At 36.5% G+C, this 21,593-nt stretch overlaps 1 long non-coding RNA gene across 1 annotated transcript; it reads left to right on the forward strand.

The window, feature by feature from the left end:
• The first annotated feature begins 18,342 nt into the window (after positions 1-18,342).
• On the forward strand, positions 18,343-20,974 carry LOC147477058 (uncharacterized). Its single transcript, XR_015207482.1, has 3 exons — positions 18,343-18,573; positions 19,259-19,315; positions 20,958-20,974. It is a non-coding gene; the product is annotated as an uncharacterized LOC147477058 (long non-coding RNA).
• The last annotated feature ends 619 nt before the right edge of the window (positions 20,975-21,593 follow it).

Below are 21,593 nucleotides of genomic sequence, written 5' to 3' on the forward strand. Positions count from 1 at the left end.
AATAGGGAATGGGGTTTATCTTCTTTACCTTATCTATTTCTAATTTTTATCCTTTTATTTTATTTTATTTTATTTTATCTCTTATTATTATTTTTATTATTTATTATAGTAGAAAAATATTAAATAAAAATGCGGTTCAAATCCGTGAAGTCAATATAGATTCTCCATGACCCATTCTTCTTATGTACTATAACAATATTAGAAATCCAGGTGGGGAAATTGATTTACCTGAAAAAATTAGCTGCCTTTAGCTTTTCAACTTTGTCTTTTACCACTTTGGATCTGTCAACACCTATCTTTCTCGGTTTCTGCTTGACTACTACTACATCACTGCGGACATTGAGCCAGTGGCATGCCACATGGGGGTCAATTCCTGGCATTTCTTTGAATGACCACGCAAATATGTCTTTGTGTTATGAGAGGAAGCGTATTTGAGCCTGGCGCTCTTTAGAACTTAACAAGGTGCCGATAAAAATGGTTTTTAGCGAGCTGCCTCCCATAATTTCCACTTCCTCTAACGGCTCCAATGAGGGGGATCCTCCCTCTCTCTTGGGACCAGGTCCGGGAGAGGGGGATCTAACTGTAATTGCTATTTGGCAGGTTTTCCTACCTCTATTGGTTTAAAAGGGAGTGAGGATTGCTTTGTCGCCAAAGCGTAGCATGTTTTGGCAGCCACCTGATCTCCTCTGATTGTCTTAATTTTACCTTTATGCGGGAACTTTAGACATTGGTGATAGGTGCTGGGAACAGCGTGGAGTATGTGTAGCCAGGTCCAGCCTAAGATAATGTGATAAGGTGTGTTAGCTTTTACCACAACAAAATTTATGATGAGAGTTATCGGACCCGTTGCTATAAGGATCTGGATCTCCCCGACTGTTAGAGCTTTGTCCCCACTGAATCCATACAGGTTGGAGTTAGTAGTGACCATCTCCGAATCAGGAATTTGTAGTTTCTTGAATGCATCATAGTATAACACATTTGCTAAACTTCTTGGGTCAACCAATATGCGGTGCAAATCATAATCTCCAAAAGGGAGTGTAAGAACCAGTGCATTCTCATGTAGACTCTGGATGCTGAGACAGTCAGCCTCAGTGAAAAGAATGAGTGGATCTCTATGGGGTGACGCATTGACTTGAGTGCTCATGGTCAGTTCACTATTCATGAACTTTACAGTGAAGTAGAAGGACTTTCCTAACTCTGATTGTTCTGAAATTTTGTAGGCTACTTCCTGGATATCTCAGAATACTACTGTAAAATTTTCATATTTTTTGGACAGAGCTCAACACGCGCCTTAGTTTTGTCCTTAGAGAGCCAAGACCAAGACTCTAGTTTCTCTCACACCGCAGCTACTCCATATATACGGCGTCGCGTGTAGTTTAATTAGCTTAGATTAATTTTTTAATATTAATTGCAATATTATCCCATGAGTACAATGCAATACTCGTATCTAAAAATTATAAAATTTAAAAAAAAATAATTTTCTTCATTCTAAACAGTGTCTAGCAAACTGAAAGAATTTGGGGTTCTCTAATTAAGGAACGTGCACGCACGGACAACCTCCATCAAATTCCTAAGTGACTTGGCCGTTGGTTTGATACAAAAATACATAAAAATTAATTAATATTAGTTAGTAAGCTCACTCACTACCAAAGCCCGTTTCATAGGCCTGACATCAAGGCCCAACACGAAGCCCATAGTAAAAAGCCTTAACCTAATTCTTAAAACTCTTGAACTAATAAGGTTAATCTTTTTACAGGACTTCACTATCCGCACCATGTACCCTGACCAATACTCGTATAATTGTTCAAGTAACAGAGACGTGCTTCAAGGTTGTTGAAGACGCAATATATACGCATAGCAAATACACTCCAGGTAACACCTCTTTTCATCCTCGAATTACTGTCAGAGGATTCTATTTCTAGTAATAATCAGGCTATTTTTGCATGCTCGTTAGGACTTTCCTATTAGATTTAAAACTTGCATGAGACTAAGATCTTGTACGCATAAACCTGTTATATTTGTTTATTGTAGACGCAAAAATAATCGCCTATCTAGAAATTCACCAATCACCACACACATCACCTACACCCACCAACACTACATTTGTAGCAATGGGTGAAGAAATAGTAGAGAGACCCCTCTCTGATTTTTATAAGGCTTTAAATGATAGACCTAAGTCCTGCATAATTCTTGCATATACAACGGGAGATTTTAGAATCCCCCATAATATCTTTAACTTACTACCTATTTTTCATGGGTTAGACCATGAGAAACCCTATCACCACTTACGTAGGATACAACAAGTACTAACTACACTTCATCATCCTAACGTAAAATCTGAACAAATAAAGCTAAGGGTGTTTCCTTTCACCCTGCTGACAAAGCAGCAGCTTGGCTAACAGCACAAAAGCCAAACTCTGTCGACACATGGGAAAAACTAGTTAAATTATTTATGGAACAATTTTACCCACCACAGAAAACTGATGAAATGCTATCACATATTCATTTTTTTGCCAAAAGTCTCAAGAATCTTTCTCTGAGGCTTGGAATCGTTTCACTGATCTTCTAGTAGAATGTCCCCATCATAATCTTGGTAAATACACACTAGTTCGTGCATTCTTTAAAGGTCTATCCCAACACCATAAGGAGACTTTAGACATCATGAACGGAGGAAATTTCTTAAGTAAAGGAGCCACAGATGCAAATAACTTCTTAGATAATCAATCCAAGAAAAGAAATAATTGGGGAGGTAACGATTACTCCTGCTCCAATATTTCTTCTTCAACAGTTAAGGCAACCTGTATATTTGAGGCTACACCCAACCCTGAGTTAATATCTCTAATTGAATCCCTCACTCGAAAGGTCGATGCCCTCTCTGTTAATAAACAAGAAGCGAAACCCACTCCAGTTATGAATATAAACTCTCCTCAATGTAATTTCTGTTTTAGTCCTGAGCATTCTGACTTGTATTGTCCTCTTGTCCATGAACATCCACCACCACAACTTGTAGATAATTACACTTTCACCAACCCTAACACACAATGGATACAAAACACTAATTATAATCAACAACAACAACTTACACCTCCATGTTTTAATAATCAAAACGTTAGGCCCAATACAAACTTTCACCAATTTAACCAACATCTAGGACAAAGAGATTTAGGTGACCAGAACAAAGGTTTAGTGCCCATGACCCAAAACTATCAACATCAAGACATGACCACGCAAAAAGCCTTAGTCCTAGTCACTCCTCCTATAGTTAAACCTTCTACAGAAGACGTAATAGTAACTTTGCTGCAACATCAAAATCAAATCATGCAACAACACTCCAACTTGATGAAAGAACAAAATGAACAAAACTCCAGATTTATGAAAGATCAGCATGATCAAAACACTAACATGCTACAACAAACGATGCAAATGATGTAATATTTGTGCCAACAGGTTATTGACATGTTTGCTAACCAAAACAATAACCAAACATGCATGTTTCCAGGCCAACCACTGCCTAACCCTAAGTCAACCAACACCACCTTCAAAGTAAACATTATTAAGTGTAATGGTAATATAAACCAAGGGGGACTACTGGCCATCACTACCCTTCGTTCAAATAGAGTAGTTGATAACAAAGTGGCTATGCCTGAAGATAGCCCACAAATGGAAGTTGAAAATGAAACCATACCTAATGCTAGCATAGAAACTGAAGACCCTACAACTGTAGAAGTATCTGTCAAACCATAACCAAAAGGGAATCCACCAAAAGATAAAAATCATAAATATGTTCACCCTCATGCTAGGTATTGATAAACGCAAAATTGAATAATTTACCTACGAAATGAACGATGAAACTCAAAACACAAGTGAAACTAAACTTAATTACGCGTTGCTATCAAAGATTTCTATACTCTCAATTCTATCGAAATAGAGTGGAGTAAAAAGTTCGTTCCACTCTTAGTTCTTTAGCATTCAAGTTTCCTAGATTGACTAATCTATTCAAAGTCTAATGAGAGCAATGGTGGGAATTATACTACGATGTGAATTAAAACTAGACGTAATATAAAGATTATAACTTAATTAAATTTAACTAAACAATAATTAAATTCTAAATTAATAACTAAGAATTGAATAACAACAACTGAAATTAGATCTAACAATTTTAAATGACAAAATCGAAATGAACAAGAAATAACTATTTTATTTATCTAATCAATGAAGAACTATGATTCCTAGAATTAATCTAAAACAATGTATGAAACTAATTAATTTAACTAATTGAATTCAAAAACTAGATCTACATGCTATTTTAATGGCTACTCCCTATTCTATATTCTCTAACTATATCTTTCCTAAGAGCTAAGTCTTGTTTTTGTAAAGGAGGAGACCAGATCCACAATTTCGTGCATGGGCTGAGGTCTCATGTTTTGGGCCGGAAAATCGAGCCCAAAGCCCAATTTTTTCAGTCCACAGAGCCTGTTTCAGCTGGCTTCAACTTCAGCAGACTTTTCGTCCACTTATGCTCCTTTGATTGGGTCAAGACTTAGACCATTGGAAAGCTATTTCCGAGCCGGTCGTTTTGACATAATGTAGGCCCAAATCCGAGGCCTGAGTTTAAAGATATGGTCTTCGGATATTCTGCTGACTTGTGCACTGTTTCTACCCGTGTTGACTTTTCAGTTTTTAACCAGGCTTTATAAAGGCTTTGTCTCCTTGAATCTTGGCCTTTATCACAGAACTTCTTAGCAACCACCTTTTGCTCCTTTTTATCGCCAAACTGGCACATTTCTGCACATAATTGAGTTTCATGCTTGAAATACATAAAAGCACGTAATTAGCATTAACTTTTATTTATTACTCGTATAATTGGTCTAAAAGTAGTATTATTAAGGGGTTAAAACTACAGTTTTGGGCTCTTATCAAACCACCCCCAAACAGCATTTTGCTTGTCCTCAAGCAAATATGAGAAATTAGCATAAGTGACCAAAAATGGAGTTCTAATTAATCTCGTTTCACCGAGTGTGATTGCATTGACCATATGTAACAAGACCTTAAACCACTAGGAATTCCCTAGTGGACGAGTTATAGTCTCGTGAGAGTTTTCCAGTGAAGGTACTCACAAACTTCATCTATACTACAACGACTTAGAAATAAAACTATTATTTCTTTATCTATGTCTCAATTATCTATACATCTCACTAGCAATTAATACAGAATAATCAAGTCGAAACCTAAGCTAATATATGCATAATAATTTATCATCTACGAATAAACATATTTGCAATGAGTAATACTATGAGATGAACTAGCAGGTCCGTTTCTAAAAACTCGGAATAGCGTCCTTAAGTAGGTCCTCACATAAATGTCAAGACAAAAGCCACTCTGATTTTTCCGCTCAAGTTTCGCTACTCCAGTGTGTAGTGGGCACACTTTACCTTACAAACTCAATGACACACAAGGAAGCCGAAGTCGATCAAACACATCTGCCATTTACTATCACACTAACCTATTCCTAATTGAGCTAGAGGTCTTTATTAGGTGTTGCGGGGATTAGGAGATGGTTTTAAGAAGGAAGGAAATAGATATTTAAAAAGAACAAGTCTGAGATAATAGAGTCTTCATATTATATAACTAGAGAAAACCTTATTCTTTACTTTTGCTTCTACACTTTGTTTCCATCCTTAGCCATATATTTTTTTTCTTTTTCTTTGGCTTTTGACTCCTTGATTCTATTTTTGGAGTTCTAACTCTTTATTTTTTTTTTTTATTTTTTTTTATTTGGATGGAAACTTACTTTTCTCTTCTGAAGCGACTAATAAATTCTTGATTTCAAAGGTTATTCTCTTTTCTATTTTTCATCTCTATTCTCAAACTTATTCAAAGAATTTGGTAGGTTGATTTTTTATTTTGTTTTGTTTTGTAACAGGGTAAAAGATTTGTGGTTTATGAAAGGCTAAAGAAAGGCTCAGAGGGGCGACTAGCGGAAAATAATTCATAAGTTGGAATTTCTGGCTATATCGATCCAAAGAGGGCCTAAATTCTCGCTTAGGATATGGTATAGTGATCTAGCAAGTGGACGTATGATTTCTCTATCCGGATTTTACTTCTCCCTTGTGTCATTTCTCAAATGTGTCACTCATATAAGGCTTTAGGCTATATTCTCACAGGATTTGTAGAATAAGTACTCTAGCCTAGATTTCAGAAACTTACTGCCAACAATCATAGATACTCATGTAACATATTTATAGATAGATGCAAGGATTATTACCTACATATTAGCCTAAGTTTCTAAAAACTATTCTAATACAAAGCTACATGAGACTTCTAGATTATTGAGAGCATAGAAAAAGAAAACAATACCAATGTTCCTAAGTGTATAGCATACTTTTCATTTATATTTTTAAAATTTTTGAATTTTTTAGCTAGAAAACAAGTGCATATTATACATATCTATATCCTAACAAATGTCTTAATTACACGTGTTTCTATGCCCCCCCAAACAAGAAGCATGCTTTGTCCTCAAAGTATTTTAAATAAAGAGGATAGGAAAATACCATTGAAACGCGTGAAATTTCAGAACATCTGCAAAACAAGGTTATAACATACTAATATAGAAAAGAAAAACTGACGCAACTCTATAAGAGTTCCACCCGTTATGGGGTTAATGAGAAATAGATTGCTTGGGACATAAGCAGACACTTACTGAAACTAACACTTACCTGTACTCCCGTTTAAACATTGTCCTCCTCATTTTCCTCTTCAAAGAGATGAGGTTCTTTTGCATCTTGCCATGCCATGATAACTTGCCAAACCCGCCGCCGTGTGTCGTCAACTTGTGCTAACCTGTCTAGTGTTACTATGTCTGATGGGGTGTAAGGAGCAACCAAATGAGGTTGCACCTGCCATCCTGCCCAAGTCATTACTTGAAATGAGTGAACCACCCAATTGGTAGGTCTCATGACTTCAACCTTTTTCCAATCCGTGAACTGGGTACATAATTCTGGTAGACAATTGCGCAGGATGCAGCAAACCAAAACAGGCATAAGAAGATACTTATGGCGCATGCTTTGGGCTCTCTTAAGACTAGCCACTAATACTCGGGGAATGTCATATCGGTGACGTCCCTCAGTTAAAGCAAGGAAAACGTCACCAGCAGTACTATTTGCAGAAGTAAACTTAAACTCCCCTAGAATATTCATGAGGATGAATAACATGGTGGTGCCTACATTTAGGGACAGGCTACCAAGGGCTATGTTGTAATGCCCTTGGTCCATTATATGAAATACCCCTCCCCCATAATACTCATGGAAATATGTATAGTCATAGAAGTATGAATTATCGGTCATATATCCCCACGTGTGAATAGGATCAGGTATTGGTATTCCGAAACTAATGCTACCACATACTTATTGAATTCTAGGGGTGTGTCATCAACCGTGATGGAGAATTCTTGTTCTCCATCCTGGTTTTAATAGAACTTAACATTATTGTAAAAAAATTCAGTAAGCTTAGGTGAATACGAGTCGTCTTCACTTACCAGAAGATGCCTCCATCTGAACTGCGTGATCCTCTCGCGGAACCAATGTCCATAAGACTCACTCCCCAACAAGTGTTCGAAAGACTGCTCCGGTATTACTATAGGAGAAGTCATCACAAAACTACTCTCTAGAACAGATGCAACTATCCCAGAGCAACCCTCGTAAAACTTGAAATTTTTGGTGCCCACAGGGGTCAGGGCGCAGGTGCGCTCAAGGTATGCCTGGGATGGGCGTGGGTGTAGGTAGGAGGAGATTTGGGGTGGGTTTAAACTTAGGGCGCTGTTGTATTTAGGTTTTATCTTTATTTCTATTTTTATTTTAGGTTTGAAGCTTTTTTTTATTTCTTTTGTTAATGGCGGTTTGAAGAAGAGGAGGAAGAAGAACGCGATGCGATCTTGGGCTGACTGTGGGCTTGGTCCGAAGCCCAATTCGAATCCCATAAAAAATTCAATTTTTAGCGCAACTTCAAACTTAAATTGCCGCTTCGTTACTAGTCCGATTTTTGCGAATGAGATATGGAAATGATCAGGAGAGAATTTCCAATCTAATGATCCATAAAACACTCTATTCTGACTGTGGGTGATATATAAAAACATGGAAAATGCCTCGAAGTGTGTGCATGACGTAAGTTATGCGAACGAATGAAATCTAATGTAAATAGAAAATGTCAATCCGAATCGGAATACAATTAAACGGCCTAAATGACACCACTGGAAAGTTAAACAATCCAGGACGGAAACGAACACCCCACCCCCAAACAAATTTTTGACAACAGAGTTGAGAAAATTTTTTTTTTTTTTTTTTTTTTTTAATAAAAAATAATATAAGAAAAACAAGAAAGCATTAAATGCAAAATTCACACCATAGAAGAACATGACTCAAAAACTGAGAAAACATGCAAGAGTGGAAAACGTGAATTATGTTGACCGTGGACTTAGGATCCGGTACTTACAGCCACATACTCCTTAGGGAGGGCCCGGTTACCTTAATGGTGCACTTACCAATATATGAAAATGAAAGGAAGTACACCAATGAAAAAGGTCAGTCCTCATAAATAGGATCATGTAAAAGGACTTCCTCTACATCAGGGGACAATAGCTCGTGAAAATGTTTCAACCGTTGGCCATTTACTTGAAAGGTATTGTTGTCCTTGGGATTTACCAAGGTGATTTCCCCGTAAGGGGTGACTTCAGTAACCAGAAAAGGACCAGTCCAACGGGTTTTTAATTTCCCTGGAAAAATATGTAGACGAGAATTGTAAAGTAAGACCTTTTGACCTACCACAAACTCTTTGCGTTAAATTTGCTTATCATGAACACGTTTCATGTTAGCTTTATAATCCTTTGTGAGGTCATAAGAATCGCTACAGATTTCTTCAAGCTCATTCAATTGCAACTTGCGCTTAACACCCGCCTCATCAAAATTGAAGTTAAGGCTTTTTATACCCCACATAGCACGGTGCTCCAATTCAACGGGAAAATGACAAGGTTTCCCAAATACAAGTCGAAAGGGAGACATACCTATATGAGTTTTGAAAGCAGTACTATATGCCCATAAGGCATCAGATAGATGCTTTGACCAGTCTTTTCTATCAGGATTTACAGTTGTTTCTAAGATCTTTTTTATTTCCCTATTAGAAACTTCTACTTATCCGCTAGTTTGTGGATAATATGGAGTTGCTACCTTATGTGTAACTCCATATTTCTTCACAAGAGATGCAACAACTCTGTTGCAAAAATGTATTCCACCATCACAAATGATGGCCTTGGGAATGCCAAATCGATAGAAAATATACTCTTTAACAAAAAACACAACTGTCTTATGGTCATTTCTATGGCAAGCCATGGCCTCTATCCATTTAGACACGTAGTCCACGACAACTAGAATATAGATGAAGCCGTGGGAAACTGGAAAGGGACCCATGAAATCAATGCCCCATACGTCAAAAATTTCTACCACCATGATTGGATTCAATGGTATCATATTACGCTTCATGATTCGCCCAAGTTGTTGGCAACGAATGCACGCCTTGCACTTGGGCATCTTTAAAGAGAGTAGGCCAATAAAACCCACATTGTAGAATTTTAGCAGCTGTTTTCATACCATTGAAATGGCCACCACACTCTTTTTCATGGCAGAATGAGAGAACCTCATTATATTCCCACTGGGGAATACAACGACGAATAATCTGATCCGTACAATACTTAAAAAGGTAGGGCTCATCCCAGTAATATATCTTAACTCTAGCCAAGAACTTCTTACGTTCATTTCTTGACCAATCATAAGGAATAGCATCAGCCGCTAAATAATTCACGTTGTTAACATACCATGGTATAGAAAAAATAGCATACAAATACTCATCAGGAAAAGAGTCGGGTATGGACTCCAAATCACTATCATCGTCGTTTGTCAGTCTAGATAAGTGGTCGGCAACTACATTTTTGACCCCTCTTTTGTCCTTTATTTCTAATGTGAACTCTTGCAGGAGGAGAATCTATCGGATTAATCTCTTCTTAGCATCTTTCTTTGCGAGAAGGTACCTAAGGGCTGCATGGTCGGTATAAACTAGGGTCTTAGAACCAACCAAATAAGGACGAAACTTATCTAAAGCATAAACGACAGCTAAGAATTCTTTTTCAGTAGTTGTATAATTCCTTTGAGCATCGTTTAAAGTTTTACTAGCATAATAAATAACAGTGGATTTATTATCTAGTTTATGTCCCAAGACAGCACCAACTATATAATCACTAGCATCACACATGAGTTCGAAAGGTTTAGACCAATCGGGAGGCTGTATAATGGGTGCAGAAGTTAAGGCGGCTTTTAAAGTTTCAAAAGCCTATTTACAGTTAAAATTAAAATCAAAGATGGCATCCTTTAAAAGCAAATTAGTTAGCAGCCTAGCTATTTTCAAAAAATCTTTGATAAAGCGCCTATAAAAACCTGCATGGCCTAGAAAGGCTCTAATATCACGGACAGTCCGTGGTATAGGTAGAGTCGCTATCTTATCTAGTTTGGCCTTATCAACTTCTATGCCATCACTAGATACAATGTGACCTAGTATTATGCCCTTTTTTACCATGAAATGACATTTTTCCCAATTTAAAACTAGACTCTTTTTTTCACACCGTGTCAAAATCTTAGATAGGTTAGACAGGCAGTTAGTGAAAGAGTCTCCATAGATAGAAAAATCATCCATGAATACTTCCATGAAACGCTCTACCATGTCACTAAATATATGAAGCATACACCGCTGGAAGGTACCAGGAGCATTACAAAGGCCAAAAGGCATTCGTTTATAGGTGTATGTTCCAAAAGGACATGTAAAGGTAGTCTTTTCTTGGTCATCAATATAAATAATAATTTGGAAATAGCCAGAGTAGCCATCCAAAAAACAATAAAAAGCATGACCAGCTAGACGTTCTAGCATTTGATCTATAAAGGGTAATGGAAAATGATCCTTTCGTGTCATGGCATTTAAACGTCTGTAATCAATACAGATCCTCCATTTCATAGGACCATGTGTGGCAACATATTCACCCTTGGCATTACGTACCATTATAATCCTTGATTTTTTTGGAACTACATGAATGGGACTGACCCATTCGCTATCAGAGATTGGGTATATGATACCCGCATCAAGTAACCGTAAGACTTCTTCCCTGCCCACTTTTTTCATGGCCGGGTTCAAACAATGCTGAGGTTCGTGAGAAGTCTTTGCGTTATCCTCCAAATGGATACGGTGAGTGCACACATTAGGGTAAATTCCCTTAATATCGGCTAGGGACCAACCAATCACAGAACGATGTTCCTTAATCATCTTGATTAATCGTGTCTCTTCCTCCTTAGATAATAGAGAAGATATAATTACCAGATGGCTACCATCTGGATCAAGTTGAATATATTTTAACTCGGGAGGAAAAGGTTTAAGTACCGGGGTGGTTGGTATGTCGATAAAAGCTTCTGGGGTGTCCTCATCTTGAGTAATGAATACTTGCTTAGGCAGCAGGTCTTCAAACTCTGTATATGGAGCAACCGAAGGTTCTACGATTTGTGTAGACTCGAAGATGGTGTTGACTTCTTGTACGTAGGAGCATCGACAAAATCTGAACTTCCAAAAGAAAGGAATTTATGCATATGGTTTTCTGGAAACGTGTTATTAAAGTAATCTTGCACTAAGCTCTCGATCATGCTAATCTCTCCACCTATAGATGAATTTGGTAACTGTTTCATCATTTTAAAAACATTTACCTCAACCGAAAGATGGCCAAAAGACAAGGACATTGAACCATTTCGGCAGTTTATAAGTGCATTGGCAGTTGCCAAAAATGGACGCCCTAAGATGATCGGAACAGAGTCATTAACGACTTCTGTATCGAGGATAACAAAATCAGCAGGATAGTAGAAATCCTGGACCTTAACTAGCACATTTTCAACCACACCCTTAGGATACTTAATAGACCTATCCGCTAATTGCAACATCATTTGAGTAGGTTGCATCTCTTGTAGACCTATTTGTTTGTATAAATAATACGGGAGTAAGTTAACACTTGCCTTCAGGTCTAATAAAGCGGTGGTCGTGTGAGAATCTCCTAAGGTGCATTGTACAGTAGGACGACCAGGGTCCTTGTACTTCACAATTCCATTATGTTCTGTTAAAGTTGGAAATTGTTCAGTTAGAAAGGCGTCTTTAGGAATATTTGTCCTAAGCCTAGTAGTGCACAACTCCTTAAGAAACTTAGCGTGGTGAGGTAATTTTTTAATTGCTTCGAGAAAGGGAGGTTAATCGTTAGATTCTTGAATACTTCCCTAATCTCGTCAAAGTTTGTATCTCTATTTGACATAGCTAATTTCTGGGGAAATGGTGGTGTCTCTCTATGCTTAGCGTATGGTTCAACTGGATGTCTAACCTTTGCTTTTTGTTTCTTAGGTTGTGGTTTAACTGGTACTTCTATAGGGGTAGGCTCTTCAGTTTCCATTTCGGTATCTAGTTCAATCTCCTGTGTAGGGACTACTTGTGGGGTAACTATAGGCATAGTTACATTGTTGTCGACCACTCTACCAGAACGGAGAGTGGTGATGGCATTTAGCTCACCTACGTTTATATTTTCCGTACTAGTATTACCATTCACCTCAAAGGCTGTGTTTGGTGTTTTAGGATTAGGTATCGCTTGTCTTGGAAACACACATTTGGGTTGTACTTTCTCTTGAGCTAGCTGCTATAAGGAAAGTTGGATTGCTTGCAAAATCTATTGTTGAGATTGCATAAAGGTATCGAAACGATCTGGTTGTGAAGAGTGTTAGCTATAGGTTGTGTGACAGGTCCTATGTCACGTTGATTATTTATGGGTGGGTTGTGATAGTTATTATTATTAACCGGAACAATATCTCGATTTGCATTATAATTATTATTGTTATAATTATTATAATTACCCTGACCTTGTGCTTGACCTTGTCGTGGTTATACTTGGTTGTTATAATTATTATAATTACCCTGACCTTGTCCTTGTCATGGTAGAGGTTGGTTATAATTGTTTGCTTGCCTAACATTTTGATTATTAAATCCTGGAGTTGTTACTTGTTGATTATTTCTCCAACTGAAGTTGGGGTGTTGTCTCCAAGGGGCGTTAGGAATAGGATAACTATTAATTGAGCAAACGTTATCTTGTTGTAATGTTTGTTGTTCATAAATGAAAGGACAATAGGAGTCGGGGTGCTCGGGACTCAAACAGAAATTACATGGGTTGGAGTTGACATTCATGATGGGGATAGGTTTTTGTTGGATAGAAATAGCCTCTACCTTTTTAGTTAGAGATTCAATTAAATTTTTAAGTTCTGGATCGGGTTTTATCTCAAACAATACGGAGGCTTTAGCTGTTGTAGAAGAACTAGCGGAACGGGAGATATCATCACCCCCCCAATTATTATTCCACTTAGTCTGATCTTCTAAAAATTTATAAGCCTCCGAGGCTCCTTTACTTAAGAAACTACCCCCATTCATTATGTCAAGGACTTCTTTATGGTGGTGTAGAAGTCCTTTGAAAAAAGCACGAACTAACATGTCTTTCACGAGGTTATGGTGTGGACACTCTATAAGTAGGTCGGTGAAACGATTCCAAGCCTCTGAAAATGATTCATGAGGATTCTATCGAAAGAAATGAATCTTGGAAAGCATTTCATCGGTCTTCAGTGGTGGGTAAAAATGTTCCATAAACAGTTGAACAAGTTTAGCCCACAAGTCCCGAATTAGAATTAGGCAGTTAACCAAGACGCCGCCTTATCGGCTAAAGTGAAGGGAAATACCCTCAGTTTAATTTGTTCAGCACCAACCGAAGGATAGTGGAATGTAGTAAGGACTTGGTCAATCCTATGCATGTGCTGATAAGGTTTTTCATGGTTAACAAATTAAATATATCTGGGGGGATTCGGAAATCCCCCACTAGGTCTGATAGAACGATGCAAGATTTCGGGCTATCGCTCAAGGCTTTGTAAAAGTCTGAGAGAGGAGACTCTCTTTCTTCAGCCATAATCTCAGGTGTGGTGTGTGGTGTGCTAGCTAGAGGTGAAGTAAGTGGAATACTAGAAAGGCGTGTTTGTTGACGTTGTCGGTTAATTATATTAGGTGTTTTTCTTCTGCCTGACCTTAATCTCATGCAAAGTTAAGACCAATATTAATGCAAAATAACAACACTCCAAATAATCCTGATATGCTAGTATGAACCTCTAACAGAAGATGCGAGGTGTGGAAGAAAAGGGTACCTGAAAGCCTCCTTGCTTCGATTATGAATAACGTCTTGTTTACGCGTGCTCAGTGTATATAACAAGTTAGAACACTGAAAACTTTGAAAAAATGGAAGTTCGAAACAAACCTGTGGAAATCGGGCAGTTTTTCAGAGAGAGTGGTGCTTTCGAGAATAATATGCCTAAGGCGGCAGTCAGTCACGTTTAGGCAAAAGGTAGGATTCCAGGCGTGTGGGCGCAGGTGGCGCTCCAAGTTGACCTTGGTAGGGCACAGGTGGCGCTCAGCCAAAGGGTGGGATTCCAGGCGTGTGGGCACATGGTACGCTCCGAGTAATTTTTCGTGGATACTTGCAAAGCTGAAACAGACAACCACAGTGAGAATCCAAACAAGGGTGGGTGGGTTATGGGACTTTGAAAAACTATTAAATCTACAGAAAACAATACTAAAGAGTACTAAGATGGCAGCGACGCCATTTGATAAACGCAAAATTGAATAATTTACCTACGAAATGAACGATGAAACTCAAAACGCAAGTGAAACTAAACTTAATTACGTGTTGCTATCAAAGATTTCTATACTCTCAATTCTATCGAAATAGAGTGGAGTAAAAAGTTCGTTCCACTCTTAGTTCTTTAGCATTCAAGTTTCCTAGATTGACTAATCTATTCAAAGTCTAATGAGAACAATGGTGGGAATTATACTACGATGTGAATTAAAACTAGACGTAATATAAAGATTATAACTTAATTAAATTTAACTAAACAATAATTGAATTCTAAATTAATAACTAAGAATTGAATAACAACAACTGAAATTAGATCTAACAATTTTAAATGACAAAATCGAAATGAACAAGAAATAACTATTTTATTTATCTAATCAATGAAGAACTATGATTCCAAGAATTAATCTAAAAGAATGTATGAAACTAATTAATTTAACTAATTGAATTCAAAAACTAAATCTACAAGCTATTTTAATGGCTACTCCCTATTATATATTCTCTAACTATATCTTTCTTAAGAGCTAAGTCTTGTTTTTGTAAAGGAGGAGACCAGATCCATAATTTCGTGCATGGGCTGAGGTCTCATGTTTTGGGCCGGAAAATCGAGCCCAAAGCCCAATTTTTCAGTCCACAAAGCCCGTTTCAGCTGGCTTCGACTTCAGCAGACTTTTCGTCCACTTCTGCTCCTCTGATTGGGTCAAGACTTAGACCATTGGAAAGCTCTTTCCGAGCCGGTCGTTTTGACGTAAGGTATGCCCAAATCGAGGCTTAAGTCCAAAGATATGGTGTTCGGAAGTTCTGTTGACTTATGCACTATTTCTGCCCATGTTGACTTTTCAGCTTTTGACCGGGCTTCATAAAAGCTTTGTCTCTTTGAATATTGGCCTTTATCACAGAACTTCTTAGCAACCAACCTTTTGCTCCATTATATCACCAAAGTAGCACATTTCTGCACATAATTGAGTTTCATGCCTGAAATACATAAAAGCACGTAATTAGCATTAACTTTTATTTATTACTCGCATAATTAGTCTAAAAGTAGTATTATTAAGGGGTTAAAACTACAATTTTGGGCTCTTATCAGGTATAAAGACAAGGTTAATATTAATATTTACCATATGCTAAGTATAGAAAAAAACCACCGTTTCTCCAAAGACTAGTTGTGTTTAAAAATGACGAGAATTTTGATAAGATTAGGAAAGTATTTAAAAATCTGACTATAAACCAACCTTTTCTAGATGCTATAAAAAGTTTACTTGGACACGCTAAGTTTCTAAAAGATTTGTGCACCACAAAGAGGAAAACCAACATACCCCAAGAAGCTTTCTTAACTGAACATTATCCTTCCTTATCTGAACATAATGGAATTGTTAAGTATAAGGACCCTAGTCGTCATACTGTACAATGCACCTTAGGCGATAACTTCATAACAACTGCACTATTAGATCTAGGGGCGAGTGTTAATTTACTCCCATTTTACCTTTATAAACAACTAGGTATACCTGATCTTAAACTGACCAAAATGACTTTGTAGTTAGCCAATCGCTCTATTAAGTATCTCGAGGGTGTAGTTGAAAATATTCTCGTTAAAGTTCAAAATTTTTACTACCCAGTTGATTTCGTTATTCTTGACACAGAAGTTGCTCATGATTCTATTCCCATCATCTTAGAGCGTCCTTTCTTAGCAACTGCCAATGCCTAAATCAATTGTCGGGATTGATCAATGACTCTTTCCTTTGACAATCTTTCTGTGAAGGTTAACATATTTAGACTTAAGCATGGACAAATAGGTTTGCTTGTAGAAGGAGAAGCGAAGTCCATTGAGAGTTTTGTATCTGACATTAGTACGGCTGACGCCTTAGTTCCCACACTAGTAGATACCCCTCTGGGGAAAAAAACAAAGATTATAATTTCGAATCCCTGAACATAACTAAAATAGAGGAAGAATTTTCCACCCTGCCTTCCGACCCTATGGGAGATGTATTCAATCTCACAATGGAAGAGATAGATGAATTCTTTAAAAATGCAGATGAATTCCACAATTATGCGGATGCAAATCCAAGATGAGGAATTTGACGAGTTTCTAAGAGCCTGTGATGATCTACCCTCTCAAGAAATACCTAAAGCACCACCTGACCATTATCCACCTGAGCTAATCCCTAATAAATGCCAATCATTTACCACCACCTCGATTCCCTTCCCTCCACCTTTTCAAAGATACCTTGAGTTTGCACTAAATCTTCTTGTTTCTCCTGTGCTTCATGATTTTCTAAACCTATATGGTGAAGAAGTAATATCCAAGGACAAACCACCTGACACTTTATCATTCTTTTCCATTATTTCCTTCTAAAACTTGTCCATATCAAACGTATCCTCCATAACCATTCATTTTCTCATGATCATTTACTTGGACACCCTTTCGTTCAAAGAAAAAGAAGAAACAATATGCTAGGTTACATTCTAGATCCATCATAATTCACTCATATTCCGCTAAGCCACGTCGTAGCAAATCTTGATGCTTAGTTCTATTTGGGGGTGCTTTTTGTGATAATTATTTATGGAAAGACCCCCAACTTTTTAGATTGTTGATATATGGTAAACTGCATGTTAATACCTGTTTTAGATAAAGTCTCGAGTATCTGACTATAAAAGACTCATTGTATTCTCTGGTGTACTCCATTTCATTTCATATTTTATGGAAATGCACCTTTCATGTAACTCACGCATTCATCTCTTGCACTTTTTCTCATTATTTGAGTAGTGTTTCTCTATGGAGTAATTTTCATTTTATTTCATCATAATTTTATTTTTCAAAATCAAACATATAAAAATTAAAAAATGTTAAAATCATAAAAATATATTAGTAAGTCTAGGGAATCTGACTTTAAAATACCCAAGTTTTTGTACAATACCACATTTCTGGATTATAGGCCAGACAAAAAATTTCAAACTTAAAAAGTATTTTCAAATTTTGTTTGGGGGTGGACTATTTTGGTCTTTCATTTCCAAACTATTTGCCACTTTTTGCCTGTCATGTTTACTCTAGTAAAGTCTAGGTTAGTTAGTTAAGTAATTTAATTGTGATATTGAATTATTTCATGAATCCCCTTCTCCCAAATTATTTGGGGGCACTACTAAAAAAATGACTTATTATGACAGCTATTTTTTTTTCCTATTTTGATGGCTTTGTTGAAAACCATCAAGGTAGGTGTCCTAGTGATATTTTTATGACACTTATTATGACATTATGTGATTTGTGTTGTGTATGACACAGGAGTCAAAATAATATAACGATTTTATGACGGGTTTTCTAAACCAGTCAAGTTAGACATTTTTTGTTATGACGGTTTTGCCTAATTTATGACTTCATTAAGACACGCGTCAAGAAAATTTATGACACGGCTTAGGTTAACCGTCAATTGAAGGGGTTGGTTTGTGTCTTTTGGACCCGTTGAGTTTTTTGCTTTTATGAAGCCGTCAAGGCTCTAGGGAAGTCTATCCAAGTCACCCGAAAAGAAGGAATAAAACAAAAAAAAAGAAAGTGAAAGAATGAATCCCACGCACTGCCGAAACCTCTTTTCTTCAAAACCAAATTTTGTCTGTCTCGACCTTCTATTCTATCGAAATAGAAACCCTAGCTAAGCCTGCTATGCCATATCTCTTTCTTTTCTCTTCCATGCTTGAAATCCTAAGCATTTTAGGAGATCGCTCTGGAGAAGATAAATATTTGTTCCACGTTTTGATGAGAAGAAACATTCGGTTTTTGCGCGTGCCGAACTTATGGCAAACAAGTGGGTGTTTTTTTTTTTTGTCTCTTCTTATTTTCATTTTTGTTGATCAACATTTTGATGTAAAGAATTTGGTCGATCTTTTGAATGTTTTTATCCGAAGCAGTTGGTATTTCTTTTTTGAAAAATATAGTTTTATAGACGATTTTTTGTTGCAGTGCATATGTAAATGTTTAAGTCGCTAATAAGAGTTTGATTATGTGTTGTAGTTGGTCGAAATTATGTGCAAGTGTGGGGGTTTTGTTATGTACATATTAGATGTTCGATAAAATGTTAGATGGGGTTTCCAGTGAGCACTCTGGTTTTATTAGAAAAGTTTACCCTTTGGTTGTTCATTTTGTCACATTGCGTAAACAACAAGTGCAATATATATAGGTGATGAGCTCTATTGCCTGAATTTTATTTAGAATCAAGAGGTTTCCTTTCAAATGGTAATGGGTTCATTGTGTTTTCTATCAATCTTAATTTCATGCACATTATTGACATAGAAATTTAGTGTAATAGCAAATTACTTGTGAGAAGGTGCTATACCTATTTTCATGAAGGACCAATTATTTCATTGTTCGGTTTATATCTATGATGATAGATGCATGATAGTTCTATTATTGTTTCCCTGTTTTCCTGTGCAATTTCATTTTTCTATAATAATTTCTGAACACACTTGTTTGTTGCATGGTTGTGCTTGAAGTTAGTGTGGGAAGGCTTTTGGGCTTGGGAGAGATGGTGATGTAGGAAGCTGAACAAGGTAAGACAAATTTAACCTCATTTTAGGATGAAATCTTGTCCAAGCTCTTATGAACAATCAAATCGTAAATTAATGAGCTCAGTTGGAATACATCCATGATTTAAGATATTTATACACGTGCATTCAGTGTCTATATTTCTTATTTGTTATTGCTTCAATTTTACTATTCTTATCATTTGCAAATCATTCATCTCCAACTCTTCCAATGATGTGGAAACAGAGATAAAATGATTCTACCTCCTAAAATAGGCAGTGGACATTATGTACCTTACCTAGAGATATGGGCGTAGAGTCTTAGACACATAGTTATGTAATCTGCCATGCCTAGCTTATAAAACCACTATTGGATGATGCTTTAACTGAGTGTACTACATAATTATGAGGCAATAACGTGGATTCACTTTGTGGTCTCATACAATTATTAGTGTATAGTCTAACAATGACAATGTTAGATCAATGATGTGTACTTTTGTTAGCACCTGTCTTTTATGATCCTTAACTTATTTATCTACTGTATGCTTGTTAGTATATACAATTTGTTAGAGCTAGTTAATTGTCTTGTGTAATTGAATTAATCATATTTCTCGTATCTGTTTCTTTACCAACAAAAAGGGAAGGAAATACTTTATAGGATAGTTTTCTTTCTTTGTAGCTACTAGGTTAACCATTGCACTTATATGTGGTGTTAAATTGTTAGTTCTTCAATTTCTTCTGCAGTCCACTGATCTAGATGTTTTTCTATTCATAAGCCTACTTATATAGATTTTGAAGATACACAAACTCTTTTTATGAAATATATATAGAATTTTGTTCATGAACAAGGAGAAGTTTTTGAATAGCAAATCTACCACTCAAGTATTCATGAATGGACTCCCAGTGTATTCATAAGCTGTAACACTTCCATTTGACCACCTTTGCGAGGGTATTTTTTTCAGCATGGGCATGTTTCCAAGCCATAGGTCAGGTCATGCCTTTGCTTGTTACCTATGTGTATTGGTGAACTTTGTTTCCAAAATCAGGTCCTGACTTATAGCCATAAGATCGAGCTTGATACTTATTAGTTTTCTTCTTTTTTTTGGAGTATAGAATGTCCTTGTCTCATGACCAGTAGGTTTGTACCCTTGTTTGGAATGATTTTTTTTTTCTAGCCTTCCATGACATTAAATAGTATTTGATTTGGATTTGATTTGCTTTGTTATAGTTGAACTTTTGATAATTGTATGCACTTCTACGAGGAGCTTGGATGATCTGACATTAGTCGAGACATTCAAGTACTTTGGCGTACTAAGTCCCAAATGTTGATGTTATCTCATTTTTGTAAGTCAATTACTTAACTGCTCTGGCATTGGTCGAGACAGTTAAGTAGCTGGGTTAAACCAATATGAAATATATTATTGTGATTTTCAGGTTATGACAAGTTATTATATTTATGAAATGTTGAAAATATAGAGGAGACTTTACCAAAAATTTTACCATAAAAGTCACGTATCTTAGTTATGAAACTGTTTGAGATTTGGGGCGTCACATATATGAAATTGTTTATGCATAAAATAATGGGTAGTAGACATAAAATATCTATGTAATTCTTTCTTGTAAACGTAGATCATACTAAATTCTTTGTTGACATGACGTACTCGTGTAGCTAATGGAGCTGGCCAACGGCGCACGTACACTATCACCTATACCACCGCTGAGCTTATTGAAATCCGTATGGAGTTTATTGACTTTATTGAACGATATATCTCGCCAAGCCAAAAGTATATGTATGTATTGCGAAAATAGTATTTTGTTTTTCTTTTGTTTGCTTTAAGGTATGGGATGGCTTTAGAAAAGATTTGTGCTATGACCCTTGCATTTGTGGGTCTTTTTTGTTTTCAGCTCTCTGACAATCATGTACTATATATAAATGTAGTAGTGTATATCTTAAACCACAGTCCATTTGCATTGTAGGTATTTTCATTTATTTTTCATTCCGTTGTGAGAACTAGGTCCCATCGCATTGTTCCTCTCATGCTATATATAAAATAGCTTGTTTTTTGTCATTGGCTTGAGGTTTTGGTAGCAAATTTACTAATAATGTTTCTTTACTTTATTTTTTAGGTTTGACAATGTTTGATCGATCGATGAATAATACTTAATTTGTTGATGATGGAGTTGATTAGAATGATTTTTAGTTTGGTTGAATGTGTTATCAAATAAATGTATCTAACATTTTTCAATGACGTTGGATAAAGGATACTAACTTGCTATTTTTTCTTATTGAATAAATTGATTTAAG

The sequence above is a fragment of the Coptis chinensis genome, chromosome 9 (assembly GCF_015680905.1).
Source record: "Coptis chinensis isolate HL-2020 chromosome 9, ASM1568090v1, whole genome shotgun sequence".
NCBI classification, from domain to species: Eukaryota; Viridiplantae; Streptophyta; class Magnoliopsida; order Ranunculales; family Ranunculaceae; genus Coptis; species Coptis chinensis.